At 38.7% G+C, this 17,038-nt stretch overlaps 1 protein-coding gene across 1 annotated transcript in view; it reads right to left on the minus strand.

Annotated features, from left to right (window-relative positions):
- LOC125705800 (ankyrin repeat domain-containing protein 11-like) overlaps positions 1-17,038 on the minus strand; it is a 73,668-nt gene that overhangs the window by 37,415 nt on the left and 19,215 nt on the right. Inside the window, exon 2 of the mRNA XM_048972057.1 lies at positions 15,589-15,646. The gene's annotated coding sequence lies outside the window, so the exon portion shown is untranslated. The remainder of the gene's footprint in view (positions 1-15,588; positions 15,647-17,038) is intronic.

Below are 17,038 nucleotides of genomic sequence, written 5' to 3' on the forward strand. Positions count from 1 at the left end.
TCACCCACCCACCCACTCACAAGTTCTGCATGCAGCGACAAACATGGAGACAAGCACAGACACGAGGCAAGCTAGCGAAGAGAAGCTGGGGGGTATCTCACGAAGCAGGATTTCTTATAGTCCATTTAGCCCAGTCCATTTATTACCATAAATCCAACCAAGAAATCCTGCTTAGTGAAACACCCCCCTGGTTGGCAAAATAATATATACTGGTTTTCTAACATTTCATCCTAACCTATGGAAACGTCCTTCCATTGGGTACTGCGCTTGCGCAAAATGAAATCAAGCCCCTTTTCTCATGCTTGAAGAACCGCCCATGGTTCTATCCTACCTTGCCGTTGGAGTTATGACTTATTTCTGTGTTTTCAAAGTTCATACATTTTAAATGTTTAAAAAATACACTGATCACACTTTACTGTTAGCATCACGCTGATTTACTATGCTGTATGTCGAAATACCTAACACTTAATCTTATAAGGAATTTCAGACTCGCAGTGCCTGCTTACATTACATTAGTTTGTGTTTTTTAAACAAGTTACGTATTTATTTTTCGGATTATCCACTTTCAGTTTCAGCCCATAAAAATGACAATAACATTTTTGGTATGGTAGCACCGATCCATAGATACATCTGTCAAAACGCAGTAAGGTTGGACAAATCGACGTTTTTTTGAGCCATTTTTTCATGTAGCTATACAGCTGTCTGTAAATAAAAGTGCCCGTGTGACATTGAGGACATTTGGCTCTGACTTGGAACTGTCTATTTGTTATTACTTTATGGGAAAACAATATTGAGATACATATCGAATTCAGCTAAAAATTGATATTTCGGTCCATATCGCCCAGTTCTACGATTCACTCAACTCACGATTCTGAGTTCACAATACGATTTTTTAACAGATTCACAAATTTATTTGAAAATATTCCTTTATTTACCTTTCTAAACTGTGCAAAATGTGTTCTCTTCTTAACAGTGCAACTGAAATTGAATAAAATAACGTTTAAAAAATCCCAAATGAAAATTAAAAAAAAAAATCAGATAGACAGTAATGCTTTACATTAACGGCACCTTCTTAATGCTTTTATATTGCATTCATAAAACGTTCATTAAGTATTCAGAAATCATTCATAAACATCATGCATGTATACCTTTAAATCCTAACATCCCTTAACAGCTGTAATATACATTAATATACATTGTATAATAACAAATATTATAATTGTATAATCCTGTAATGTTTGTTATTAATGTATATTAAAGCTGTTAAGGGATGCTAGGATGTTAAAGTGTACTTGCATGCTGCTTATGAATGTTCTATGAATGGATTATGAAGGTGCACTTAATATAAAGCATTACCAAATTAACTAAGGCTTGCATGTGCAGCTTTTTAGCGTGGTTTGCCCTTTTAATGATCTTCGGTCTGGCGGTGGTGAATTGAGCTCCCTGTGGTGTGGGTGGACATGCTGAAGCATGTTCCTTGTGTTATTTATGTGTGTTATCGGTCTTTTACAATGTTTGCATGCAGTTGTTGTCTTGTCTGTGCTTTTCTCGCTGTTTTCGTTTGTGATTACCGGATAGCTAAAATGCTGCCACACCGCCGATTTAAGATCGGGGGATGTGCCCTCAATTTCAAATTTGCTCACCATCTCGCATTTGGTCAAACCAAAAACTAATGTGTGACGTCGATGTGAATACGCAGTGACATTTGACGTTGAACTGACGTCGTGAAATCAAATGTTTTTCTGTTAAGTAAAGTACCGTGAAGTACTCCTAAAGTAGCGATTCATTTTCCACATCAGCCGGTTTAAACTGTCATACATTTACATCGATTCTGAACCGATTCACGATTCATCGTTACATGCCTAATCAACAGTGAAGAACTTCAAAGGGCTGATGGACAAAACACAGACACATCTATTTCAATGAGCAGTGGAGAAAGTTAGCAGTGAGTTTTGTTCTGATATGCTAATATGTGAAATACAGACAATACTGTGCAAAAAAAACAGAGCAGTTTTGCCAAGAACAATAACTTTATATATATATATATATATATATATATATATATATATATATATATATATATATATATATATATATATATATATATAGATTCCAACAGATTCCAGGAATGACATCTGAGATCTCTGTCCAGAAGAGCGCAATCCTAGGAACAGCTAAGATACTGCGCAGGACCCTCAAGCTCCCAGGCCTCTGGTAGAGGACCCGAGCTTGAAGGACAAAAGACCGCCCACAGGAGGGCGAGTGGGGAATTTTTTTTTTTTTTATATATATATAAATATATATATATAAATATATATATATATATATATATATATATATATATATATATATATAAATATATATATATAAAAAATTACTTAAACGTAACAGTTATACTTGCTGTAGATCATGTGAACACAGAGCTGCCCAAACACAGTACCTAATGTGAATCAAGCTATTCATCATCTTATTACCCGACTTGGAGCTTACAGACCCAGGCCACAAAATCAGCAGAACTCCATTGCTTCATTACCTCGTGACATCACTCTCACAAAGTACCTCTATTGCAGCCACTAGCACACCATAGCCCAGATGGGGATCAGACTGTCCCCACACCTCTGCACTTACACCACTCCTCTCATGGACGATCTAGCAGGCTATAATTGAGTAATGACAGAAAAATGAGAAGTCACACAGGACACTTGGATGGAGGAAAATCACATGTAATCATACCTCTTTCAGAACCATTCTATTCCATACTAGTACTATGAGACCAAAAGCATTTATTTATTTGGAAAGACCCAGACAATATCCAACTCCATAAGGCTGTGGAGTGAAGACCACTATCTATATGGTAAAGCCCTTTGAAACTGACTGAATTACCCTGACTGTAATAAAATAGTATTTTATTATTCCCTGTGGGGAAACAGAGTATTTTTGGATATCCCATTTTACTCCCATTTCATTTTCTTTCTTCATTTCATTTAATTGCTCTCCATGAGAAACAAACACACATGTATATTTACATGCAAGAGCAAGCTTCATGGTTAGAACACAGGGTTAGCCATCATGCAGTACCCCTAGAGCAGATGGGGTTAAGGGCCATGCTCAAAGGTTCGACGGTGATATGATTACACTGCCGGCTATGGGGTTCAAACCTACAACCTTCCCGACAGATCACTCAACAACTGGGCTCCAAAATGCCCCAGGCATATGCAGTCAGTGGCATGTACATTACACACTCATTCATTCATGCAATCCATGTGCTGTTTCCTGGTTTTAACCACAGAATCCAACATTTGTTTCAAAGACTTCAAGCAGTGCCTTAAAGGTGTGCTACCAGAAGGCCTAGCTGCTGTCATTACATAAACTCAGGGGAGGAGTTCAATGACAGGTAGCTCTATGAGAGCACACTGGAGAGCTTTGGTCTGCTGCCATCCCTGATCTAACTCATCGTATTCCCGCTCACGTACATCCCCCCTCACAGCCCCACTGTCCACTAAGCCATCACCATGACAACAGTGAGACGTTCAGATGCTGGAAAGCATATAGAGTTAGGTGTGTTGCTCAAACCAATTACTTTAGGCTGAGCTCTGCAGAATACACAAATGTCTATCCTTGAAGAGAACAATAAGAAAAGTTAGAGCATTTAACAAAAGCCAGGTCTGAGATGGCATTGGTCCTGAAGTAAAATTCTTGAAAATCAAATCAAACCAGAAAATCAAAACATACTGGAACATTTGCTTCCTTCAATGGGTAAGTCAAAAAGCCAAGACAACATGAAACGTTACTGCTAATAACTGCAATAAATGTCATCCACCAGGGCTGTAGATGGAACAGTGTTAAGTATAGCACATTTTGTTTAGTATAGTAACCCCCAAGGATTCAGGCAATTTGTTCAGATTTCAGTATGGGTGGGAAGGTTTGTTTATATCAAATTTAAGCGGATTTTGTCACCACATCATCTACACATGTTATGTGAAGTGAAATGATATACCACCTTCCAGGACCATGGCGCAACAGTCAGGACATGCCACGCACTCCGTGGCAAAACACTGTGCGGGTACAACACATTATTTACAATGTAAAATACGCGAATGCATACATTCAATAACTGTTACATATACAAATGGCATGACCGGCCCCATAGCATCACAATATCTTTCTTGTAATTATTCTGAGAAAATTATTCTGTTGTCATGACAAAATGCTGGTCATTTTGTTGAGGTAATTATTCCGTTACCATAAGAAAATGATGCTTGTTTTCTTGAGAAATCGACATAATTACTCTGACATCACAAGAAAATGGTGGGAAAAAATTGTATTGCATGGCCTTTCTTGGCTTCCATAGTGACTTACTAAAAGAAAATTTTTATGACTGCTGTAAGGCTGTGGATAAACAGTTAACAACCATAATTGGCACACTGGAATAATTATATATTAAAATATATCCAGCCACATTTTAACTGCACAATCCAATCTGCCAATCTGGCAACACAGTTAACATAAATTGTGCAGTTTTTAGCCATTGAATGCTAGCGATCATTATATAATTGAAACTAAAGTCACATTAGAACAGACTAAATGAAAATGAGAGAGAATGCATGATACTTTGGTAAAAAATGGAAATGTTTTTTCATTTATACATTTGGGATTATTATAGGACTATTTCACGACCTACTCTCCATGGGTGTGCAAGCTACCTGTTGGAGACCTTTGCTTTAGACCATTTAGCTTTAAGCATTTTAAGTCTTTGAAGGTAGCTACTATGCAACAGTAGGTGTCTGCTGACATCAGCACAAGTGTAATGTTAACTAGCTTCTGTTACCTGAGCACCAGAGGGCAAATATTTCAATAAATAGGTTAGATATTTAAGTGGCAAAACAATGCACTGAAATCTGCACTGTAATATGGTCTGGTACATACAAATCATTTTAGAACTGGTTCCATATTAGTACTGGGTACATTAGTACTTATTCAGTACGCCACCCTAGTGGGGACTACCATTAACACTGGCATGCCCTCCCAATATTTGTCACTTACGGTTTTACTACACATCTACCTGATGCAAATCACGGGCAGTAATGTCTTCTGTGCTGAAGGTAAAGACTAGAAAACAAGTATTTTGCTTAGTTTTAGTCGTTTTATACAGCAAGATTACCATCACATCAGATGCATAGTAAACACTTTCAAATGCTGACTTGTAACACCCTGGCACACATCTGGCGTAACTGATCTTTAGTACATTAATTGAGAGACAAAAATTCTAATTTTATCAAATGCAAAACCTTCAATGTCTCTTTAAGCCTTCTCCAGTAATTATCAGTCATAACCACCAAGCTGTACAATGGAGAAATCCGACCGACGTTATGCATTATCTCACCCTTTCCAGTGGTTTAAAACTGCACCGGTACTACAAATCAGTACTATTACTTTGAAGTGTAATTACAGAGGACAGACAGAGAACCAACATTTTCCCTCACCGAGAAGAAATATAATTTTGTTGCTATTTTAGTAATGCGGCCTTTTCAATATATAAATGCTGGTATCCTGTTGATAATAGAAAGCTAATTAAAGTGTAAGTAACTACAGTACTATAAAGAAAGCTTCCCAAAATACAATACTGTTTAGACCTGCCCTTCTCTGAAAAAGAAAAATAAAGAATTTTTATACTATACAAAAGCTTGCAGCCATATTTTAGAAATCACTGCCAACACCATGTGTTAAGCTGATGACCATTACAAGGCCATTGATGCAAGTTATACCTCCATTATATTAAGAATGACAACTTTTAGTGATTTGAATATTTCAGTATGGTTTGTTTACTCCCAATAGCACTACAGTGTATCCAGGTTATTCATTGATTCATGGTTTTTGAGCATGATGCAGTTATTTCCCCAGCTTATTACAACAATGATAACTAGCACTTTTCACATCACAAAGGGTCTGTGACAGGAACAAAAATGCCCACAAAGGAATGCAGGGAACTACCAACATGATTCATTTTCCAGCCCTTTATTAATCACCAGTAGGACTGTCACTGTCAAGTAAAGGAAGTCCCCGAGTTACGAATAAGCTCTGTTCCCTAAATCTTTCCAAATAAAATTTGTAGGCAAGTCAGAAAATGAAAAGCACAAAATAAATAAATACAGAAGTAACTACATAGGGTATTGTACTGTACAGCGCTACCCATGCCACTGTGCTGCCTTGACAGGCTAACACGATATGCGATGATATGTCGATACTATCTCATGCACATTCAGTTGTTACATTGCATGGGTCATGATAATCTGCTGGGCTCAAACCATCAATTAGTTGTGCTAAAACATTTTTACTCACAGAAAAACAAAGTTGCAAGCTTTGCAACTTTAATGACAGCTTCTTTTCAAGATTACTTAGTATATGTTTTTTTAAACAACAAAAATTAGTCAATTTTACAGCCATTGCTTTGGAATGAGTTCTGCATGCTCTCTCTGAAACAATCACAACCACTTTCATCCTTCCTGTTGGACTCACTCATAGATCTCGTGAGAAATTCAAAAGAAATAAATGAAGAGGGAAAAGGTGTACAAGTTCTGGTCACGAAAAGACAAGACCTTTGTTTTAGCAGCAATTATGTTGACATTCAGGAATCATAGAAAGTAGATTAAAATAATGTGTCAATGTGATGAGAAAGACACGATTTCCAAAGGCACATATCTATTGCTACATATCTTGACATATCTATTGCTAAACTCACATTATTGGGTAAGTCCGTTAAACCTGCATGTCTTCTTTTAAGATGTATTTGCATTGCAGTCATGTTGTGGTGATATTTAAGTTCTGCTTTGCAAAACTGACAAATGACTGCATTTTCATTCACCTTTAATGTGAAGTGCTTCCACACGAATGATGCTATACCACTTTATGTGGACCCTCATCCTATATGTGCCATCTTCCTTCTACATACTGGAAAGTAATTGAAGAGAAAATTATTAATGGATGCTTTTTAATAATCTAGTAATTGAGTTCAGTCGTGTAATCATGACAGCACTAATCGCTGCAACAAGAGACATTAGATAGAAACTAGGCTCAGTATTATAGTATACTCTGACATTTGGAAATCCCGAAGATATTTTTTATACCATAAAAATAGATGCTCCCCTTTCTATAAAACTGATACAGAGATGACGTATTAAGGCAATATATTATGGTGCCTAGCATTAGCGGTGATTGGAGCCCCACTTAAATTTAAAAACAAGACAAAGAATAACACGCGTGTAGGTTAATACCACAAAAACAAAATGCACTACAAGTACACTGTAAACTGTGGGAGCTTTGGGTGCCATATGTGAAACTTCGTGCACATGGGCCACAGATTGGGTAGATGCCACGGATCAGGAACTGACAGTGGAGTCAAAAAAAACAAAGTCTTCTTGTTTCCCTAGCATTCATCTTCCACACTGACGAGTCCGTTTAAGATATCTCCGATTCCAGAGTTCACAGTAACCTACATAATTTTCATATTTTTATACCACCATATACCGGCGTGAACTGTTACGAAGGTAAGAGAGTAAGAAAGAATAGATACCGCCCACCCAAGCCTAGAAGACACCGCTACTAATAAAGGCACTGAACACTCCAAGTGCAACACCAACAGCAGGCAAGGGTTAACAGCACCTAGGCAGTGAATGACATGGCCACAGGCGATCAGTCCCTCTTCCTGCTGCTTCCCTGTGTGATCAAGCCATGTCTCAGTGCTCAGCTGAGCTCTGCTGATGTGGCATGAAGCATCCAGCCTCAAAAACAAATAACTCTGAAGTTGCTTGGAATCCTTTTGGGAAATATGGTACATTGTGGTCTACAACATACCAAACACCAGCTACTAAGAGAAAAAACTGCAGCATGCCAAAAAAGTCATTCTGCAAAGTAACTGGCAGACAGGTTTGACAATGCTCTGAGTCTGACTCTGAGAGACTATAATTCAAGTCAGTTTAAAACATTCAATTAGAAATAAGACACATTAACATTTTAAAATAAACATCTAACTGATATAAACTTCACTGAAAAGTTATCAACTATAAATTAATCACTGAAAATGGAATACGTATAATCCTAAATGGGATAAAATCTTTAATTGGAAAACTACATGCATGGTATGCATGTCATGGAATTCTGTAAATTAGTTAAAGAAAACTAAAAAAAACTAGAATCTCTGCTTGGCCATCATTTTCCACTTATAACATTGTTACGAACTGGGATATGAATGTGTCCATCACATGTTAATGAACACACAATCTTAACCTAAATGGTGATTGAAGGTTTCCTCTTCAGTTGGCATCTCAAAATGTTGGAATTTATTCAGGCAAACATGTTTTTCCAGCGGTTCATTTATGAATGGCAGAAAGATTTGATTCTGAAGATACAGTCACCTCTTCCTTGAACACTTTGAAACAGTAAAGATATAACATGCAAAAAATTATGTTTCTATGAAAATTTGTTCAATATGAAAGTCATACAAGTCACTCTCGCCAGTCATTGCTATGGCGGCAGATACTGACATTACAGTGATCAGTCTGGTGATGGACATGTTGGCACAGTGGTAAGTCTAATTGTCACCTTCTAATACTGAAAAGTTCATTTAGAATGCTCGTTTAGAACGACAAAATATCCATGTAAACATAACCAGTGTGTGTGGAGGAAACAAACTGTCTGCTCCCCAACACACACATTAACAGTGTGTTTGGTACATTTGTTTATTTTTATCTGAAAGTATTGTTTTACTAGTCGTTTGAGACACGCCACAGTATCACCTGTTCTTGATTTACATACCGCTTTTACAAAAAGGCATGATCAACAAACACATGTAACATCAATACCTCAAAATATGCATTAAGAAAGATGCACCTAGACGACAGGTTTAAAACTGAAATTATAACTGAATGTTCCAGAAAGTGAGAGCTACTCTTGTTCCGAAAACATGACTCGGACAGCACAGAAAGAGTTAAGTCCGCAGGGATCCATCTGTGGCCTCATCTGTCACTGGCTGGCGCACGGCTCCACTTGGATCTGCCAGGGACACGCTGCGCCTTCACACAGCTGACTGACCACCACAGCCCACATGCCCCCCCATTCCCCCAGGACAGTCTTCATCATTATTTGGCAGCAACAAAAAAAAAATAAAAAACGAACACAGAAGAACCTACAGAACATATGGACAAAATGGCACCAGAGGACTCATTTGAACCTCTGCTTAGTGCACATTGCACTTAGGTATCTTTTTCTTCCTGCAGAGCAGCAAGATGTAAAGAGGCATGTCATTTACTGTCAGTGATAATTGCATTTTGATCCTAAAGATTGTTACCCAATATTTAGAGTTTTGTTAGCTGCTGTATGAAGCCTCATTCTTGCATGAATATCATTTTAAGTGTTATATTAACTATGCTATTCCTGGCAAAGTAAATTAATCCTTTAAAACACAAGGTAATATAACCTTTTAAACAATGGACTGAATATTACACTAGCTTTCATGTTCGCAAAGCTTAAGTGGAAGAATGATAAACATTCTGAACATAAATTCTACCCAGAAAATAAGTTGAGACAGATTGGGAGATTACTCTACCAGACCAGCTGTAGCAAATCAAAGCCAGGAACTGGGAAATAGAAGGCCCACACGAGTGCGTGCTGAGGCTCTGAACACCTGGATCATGATGGAATGCTTTACTCTTTCTCTTCTAGTCTGGCAGCACTTACATCAGGTGCAAAGCAATGCTCATGCAGAGGAAACATAGTGGCTACCTGCTCCAACAGCCTCTCCCACTCGATTAAAGGGATCTGCAAAATCTTGGATGAAACAGATAGCTGAAAATATGCAGCACTATAGAGCCGAAAAATACTGAAAAAGAGCAGATAGGCAAACGCGCACGCACTTTTTGGCTCTTGATGTGCGGTGCTGTGCTGTAGGTGGCCATCCTGCTAATGGCCAGAGCAGAGGACATTAAGAAAGTCTCTCCTTCAGTTGTACTTGAGGTGTTATGAATTGCTGATTTCAATCTTCTAACTGCTTGAAATGTTGCATTCATCGACTGTCTTCTGCAAATTAAATCAACTGAAAAGTACCCTCAGCAACCACTAATCCATCCATCCATTTTCCAAACCGCTTATCCTACTGGGTCACAGGAGGTCTGGAGCCTATCCCGAAAGCAATGGGCACGAGGCAGGGAACAACCCAGGATGGGGAGAACATGCAAACTCCACACACGTGTGACCCAGGCGGAGACTCGAACCCAGGTCACAGAGGTGTGAGGCAACAGTGCTAACCACTGCACCACCATGCCACCCCTGCAACCACTAATATGTAATTGTTTTTATTCTATAAACACTAATAACAAATATCAACACCCACAAGCACGCTGAGATAGCGGGTTGTTTATTAATATTTGTTACACATGGTTTCCTTAGCTGTGTATGGGGCACTGGTGGGTTGACTGGGCACCCTTATGGTTATGATGAGGACATGTATGCAGAGATGTGGAACGGTAGCTTCAAGTTTGATCTTAATATCACCCCTAAGCTAAAGTACTTTGGTTCTTTGATTTTAAACAAAATGTAAATTAAATAGTATGATACAATTCAATAAAAGAAATGTAAAAAAAAAAATCAGTTATGTAGTCACGCAACAAGACTTTATAAAATTACATATCAAAAGTGTATTAGGACGAATTTGCGGATGACTGCGTTGCCTAGAACTAATCATTGTCCATTGTTACAGACATACATATGAGGTGATTGAGGTATGGATTGATTCTGATCGTGTATAGACTGATCATTCTGAGATTCAGATGCGTCGTCCTTGATTCGCTTATAAAATTTTTGTATTAAGGATAAAGCGCATAAGCATATTTTTTCCCCTGATCACTTATATAACACGTTCTTCAAAAACGAGTTCCAGAGTATCCTTATCTTATGTGAAAGAATCCTTGTTCTGGGATCCTTACCCTATTCAAGGACGCTTACCATGTTTCCCTGGGTTTTGGAGGGGCTTACTGAAGACAGGGAAAGGTGTTGCTCAATATGTTTTGTACGCCACTGGTCAGTGTATGAGATACATGCCTTATCTTCATGGGGAGGGAAAGCACTGCTCAAGGATACTTGTTTAATAATTTTGGGAACTGCACCTAGTCAGTGTGTGTAGAACGCTTACCCCCATCCTTATATAACTATAATTATTAGATATCACTTGTGATGCGGGATTGTTTTGCATTGCCTTTGATCCAATGTCTTGGTATTGATTTTAATGCAAGCTTATTTTGTGTTGCTTGTAATAAATAGTTTTTAGAAGCGAACATAAATGTGCCTGTTTGTTCCTTCGAGAGCCATATATTCCCCTCAAATCATCTTAAAACAAAAAGGAATTATTCAACTGTACACAATAACTGCAACAAATTGCTGTCATTGCCATTTCTGACTCGAGAAATGAGTGACCATGAGCACCCCAATGAACAAATGCAGGTTTTGCATTTGGTCAAGTGTTTTTTCCATTTTATTTCATAATTTTTATTTTATTTCATTATATTCTATATAGTGCCAGATCACAACAGAAGTCATTTAAGGTTACCTTTCCTATAGAACAGGTCTATACATTGTCCTTTTACTAAACAAACTAAATAGCCTTATGTTATTTGTCTTATTTACACGGCTGCTTGTCATTTTTATCTCTACACGGTTGCGCATCTACAATTCTCCTCTGCTCTCTGTATCACGCATGGCGGAGTTCTAAACCTAGGGGAAATACTGCTCTTGGAAGATATTCGAACTGAACTGCAAATGTCTCCAAACGCTTAAACAATGTATACAAGACATACAAACAAGGTGGAACCATACATTTTATATGTTTCTAATAGCCTAGTTAAAGATTTTTTTGCCATAAATTTTCATCTGTATTTACTGATTTTAAAATAATTATCCATCCATCCATTTTCCAAACCGCTTATCCTATTGGGTCGCGGGGGGTCCGGAGCCTATCCCGGAATCAATGGGCACGAGGCAGGGAACAACCCAGGATGGGGGGCCAGCCCATCGCAGGGCACACTCACACACCATTCACTCACACATGCACACCTACGGGCAATTCAGCAACCCCAATTAGCCTCAGCATGTTTTTGGACTGTGGGGGGAAACCGGAGTACCCGGAGGAAACCCCACGACGACACGGGGAGAACATGCAAACTCCGCACACATGTGACCCAGGCGGAGACTCGAACCCGGGTCCCAGAGGTGTGAGGCGACAGTGCGAACCACTGCACCACCATGCCGCCCCCTAAAATAATTATATAAAGTATAAATATATATTATAGATATTTATTATATTAAAATATTAAAGTAAAAAGAGCTCCTGTATTGGAATCTGTATTGGTATGGGCATCTGTATCGGAATCGGATAGGAACTAAAAAGACATGGATTGGCTCATCCCTAGTAATTTAGCATTCTACTAATCACAACACCATTCATAAGCACGTGTGCAAAACAAAAAACAAAGCACCCTCAGTTCCAGAACCTGGTCTGAAGCCCCACCATTACCTGAGGCTTGGTGACAGCAGAAAGTAATATAGCAGCACTGCAAAAAATCAGACAAATTTAAGTGCATTCAAGGGCCTCCTCAATCATCAGCACATGAACTTTCACTTACAAGCCAAAAAATACAGTTTACTAAAAAGACATCAGATTCAAAAATTACTCTCAAACAGGACTGCCACCCCACAGACGCTACTGAATTTCATCCCTACAAAAGTATACAGCTGCCACTTGAGCACCGACAGACTTGTTTGTTCTAGAATTTTTCTTGATGAGTAATTTGTGCTGGCCAAATATCAGCCATCCACCCACTGCCATCAACACCCTCCGAGATTAGTGTGCCAAATGACAAAATAATCTTGAATGGCTCTATAGAGGGAAACTTCAAAGTCCACCTGAATTTCTGCTAGGTCTGTTAAGCTAAACGGCACAGACCACTAAAGTTTATACACAAGAACGGTCAATACTTACTCTGCTATGGCGGATGGGAGCAATGGTGCTATCTAAATGGCAAGTTAATAAATCCACAATTTCTCACCTCTTACAAGACCTCACAACCCTCATTACCAAATGGCTGAAGCAAAAGAGTGTAAATGGTCACGAATGACACTACTGACCTACAGTAATACCAGTGTTTCCCTTACCATTATATTACGGGGGTGCCCCCCCCCCTTGAAGATCAAGTTCATTTTATTTTCTATATAGGGCCAGATCACAAGAGAAGTCATTTAAGGTTACCTTTCCTATAGAACAGGTCTATACATTGTCCTTTCACTAAACAAACTAAATAGCCTTATGTTATTTATCTTATTTACACAACAGCTTTTCGTTTTTGTCTCTACACGGTCGCGCATTTACAATTCTGTATTGTGCATGGCAGAGTTCCATCCCAATGTGCGCGCACACACAGGTGAGTACAATCCCACCAGCGGATGGAGAGTGCACGTCACTCACAGACAGATTTTTTAATTGTTAAAAATAATTTTGATTATTACCATATCAGCCCGATAAGTTTGTTATGTTTTTTTTTCTTGTGTCGGAGTGTTTCACTCTGTGTGTGTGTGGGGCGGAGCAGGCAGCTCGTGTGTGAGAGTTGCGTTACTCTGCCCCGATCACAGACAGCAGCATCCTCGGAGACATAGAGCTGCTAAGAACAATGCATGGCGGGTGAGGAAGACTCGGGGACTGGAAGTGGGATTAAAACTGAAAATAACATGCACATTCCTTTTTGTATTGTTTACAAATTTTCCTTCCTGAGAAATGAGGAGTTTGCAGCTATATTGTGCACTAAAAGAAATTCTGACGCTGCTATTTTTATCGTTTATAAGTTATTGTTTACAAGTTGTATAGTGTTTTTGTTATTTAAGTTTATATTTAAATTTACACAAGTCAGCATTCAATAAATGCCAAGTTGAGAAATTTTGTGTATTGTTTGTTATTATTAGTGGTATATTTTACCATGCAAATAGAGGGGGAAACGTTCAATTATCAGCCAAAAAAAAACTGCAGCATACATCAGCCATTGGCTGACCCTGACTCCTAAATATTGGCATCGGCTAACGAAAAACCCATATCAGTCTACCTCTAGTGTGGAAGGAGGAGTAAGCGAAGTCTCAAGTCTTATCGAAGTGCCCATGTGAGATAAGCATTATGACACAGAAATACACGATTACAATAATATACTGGGACCACTCAAAGAACACACAAGTAGAAATGAAAGAATGTCGAGTTTAAAAATTTTACCTATTCGGTAAGGCGGCACAGTATACAACAAGCAGAAATAATCACACTCAGACACTGCTGCCATTTCCTTTGGCTTCACAGTTCCTAACAGCTGTTCTAACTCCCTCACAGCACATAAAAGTATTAGAAAAGGTTAGACACGGAATCTGACTTATTTACACCACTGAATGCCTGGAAAACAAGTGACTGGATCCCTCAAAAAAATAAATCTTCAGAACAAAATGTGAGGAAACAGCTTCCATATAGCAAAAAAGAAGAAAAAGTCACATGAGGAGGTCACATGAGCAGCAAGCATAGGGTGGACAGTCCATTAGAAAATGTGCATTATGGGAGGAAGTGTGAGCAGAGACCCACTTCCCTATACAGTCTTCAGAAGGGAAACCGACAGGATTCATGGTGTTCATATGTTTCTTTTAATGACAGCAGTGGGGATTCGACCCACAATACACTGTGGCTATAGCGAGTGTGACGTCAGCTGACAAAGACTGAATGTGGATGTTTGTCTTGACCTGCACAACTGTTAGGGTAGTTTAAAGCAGAAAATCTTATTGTGAAATGTATTAATTACCCTGCTTTTCAGGTGTTTGACGTGACATATATTACGACACGCACTCTCTGTCCGCTGGTGGGAGTGTGCTCACTTGTGTGTGCACGCACATATGTGTGTGCTCATCAGGACGGAACTCCGCCATGCACGATACAGAGAGCAGAGGAGAACTGTAAACGTGAGACTGTGTAGAGCCAAAAATGACAAGCTGTTGTATAAATAAGATAAATAACATAAGGCTATTTAGTTTGTTTAATAAAAGGACAATGTATAGACCTGTTCTATAGGAAAGATAACCTTAAATGACTGCTGCTGTGATCTGGCCCTATATAGAAAATAAAATGAAATAAAATTAACTTGATCTTCAAGGGGGGGCATGAGGTGTGTTGGAGGGGTGGGGTGCCCCCCTAATACAATGGTAGGGAAAAAACTGCTTTTACAAATCACACACTTCATAATTACCTATACACTCCCACAAAAGTGTTCTAAGCTTCTTATTTACTCTGGAGTTGCATGCATTGCAGTGTATGATCTATGCTGAGAATAGACTGTAATGCCATGACCATGCTGACAACATCCTAACTTCTGTGCACAAGGAAATTGTTGTTGCAACAATGTCACATTAAGACCACTGATATTTCTGCCCAGCAGCATAATACAGTGACTGTTGTTTTAATATCTACGTATTATAACCCACCAAAAGTACCATATGACCCAAGAACACAGAGGAAAGGTAGAAACTTACCGATTCCATGTTTGTCTGCACTGTGGACAGGTTTAAATCCAAAAGGCTGAGGACAGATCTAAAAACCAAAAAAGGTAAAAGAAGTATTAACCTAAATGATGGAAATATCCCAAAGGGTTTTTGCATGATGATAACTAAAACAAAAAAACTAAAATATGCGTTAATGATGACAAAAATCAAACATTTGGCTCACAAATTACCTGTCATAAAATAAAAATGCCAGATTTCATTACGACTGGATTCTTTTCTAAAAAAACTGTGGACTGTGCTTCTCATGCGTACTATATGAGTAGGTACCTATTCATTTGACCATGAATTACTGGGATGGGGCTTAAAACGTTAAAGTTGCTGACTGATTGACCACAAGAACTGGCACTAAGTTACATGGAAATGCAAGGAGAAGAGAAGTAGAGGAGCAAAAACTGAACATATACAACAGAATTATTTTTGTACCTCAGTTACATTTAATGCATTAATGAATACCTTTTTTCTTGTGTCTCCATATTTTTGCGATAACCAATAAACATGTCTTATTTTGCTGGTAGGGATGGGATTTTTTTCATGTTCTTACACTCCTCATACTGCGAAGGGTATGCACATGATGTCAGCGGGTGGAAATTACTGCACTTACACCCACTGAATAGCAAAAACTGAGTGGCAGCATTAGCATTCAGTTTGAATGCTGCAAAAAGCCCGTCTAAAATGGGAAAGAGCTGTTGTGGAATTGATTTTGGAAACAGATTTAAGACAATAGGAGCTATCTTTTTAGAGGGAAAAACAAATGAGTAAGTATGCATGAATTGGTCATGCATGGCCAATATGCAATCCATGAAATAGGTCTGGATCGGCACCGATATTTGGAATCGCTGGTGCAACTTGCCAGCGCTTATTAGAGGAATAACATTACAATGTTTTTTTATTCTGTGGACATCGAAAGGTCAATCTGCCATTCAGAGTTAATACTGAATCATAAATATGTCACGGGTACTATATATAGAAATATGTGCGCCGTTTTACTAATGTGGGATGCAATAACTTAGGACTAACAAAACGACTTCATTCTTTTAGGGTAGCAAAGTAGTTTCGAGTGAGGTTTAACCTATGTGCTTTTTGTGCTTTTTGGATAATATAGGTCCAGAACAGGGCCTGCAGTGCAAAAGTTCCCATAAGTGGAGTTTACTAACTCAAATTACATGCTGGAAGGGAAAAAAAACACAGCACAGTGCTGATGCAATACCGGCAAAAGAGAAACCATGGACAACACTTTCTCATTTGGACCCAATCCATATTTTCAGGTCATTTCTGCCTGCTTAGGACACTGGGTCATTGGAAAGCTGAAGCCATCTGGCACACAGAACCAGAGTGCAGGTGGAGAGTTGGGTTTTCTTGCAGAAATAGGAACCTTTGAGCAAGGCCAGTGTGAGCTGCATGCTGATGCAACAAAGAACAC

This window comes from Brienomyrus brachyistius, chromosome 13 (genome assembly GCF_023856365.1).
Source record: "Brienomyrus brachyistius isolate T26 chromosome 13, BBRACH_0.4, whole genome shotgun sequence".
NCBI classification, from domain to species: domain Eukaryota; kingdom Metazoa; phylum Chordata; class Actinopteri; order Osteoglossiformes; family Mormyridae; genus Brienomyrus; species Brienomyrus brachyistius.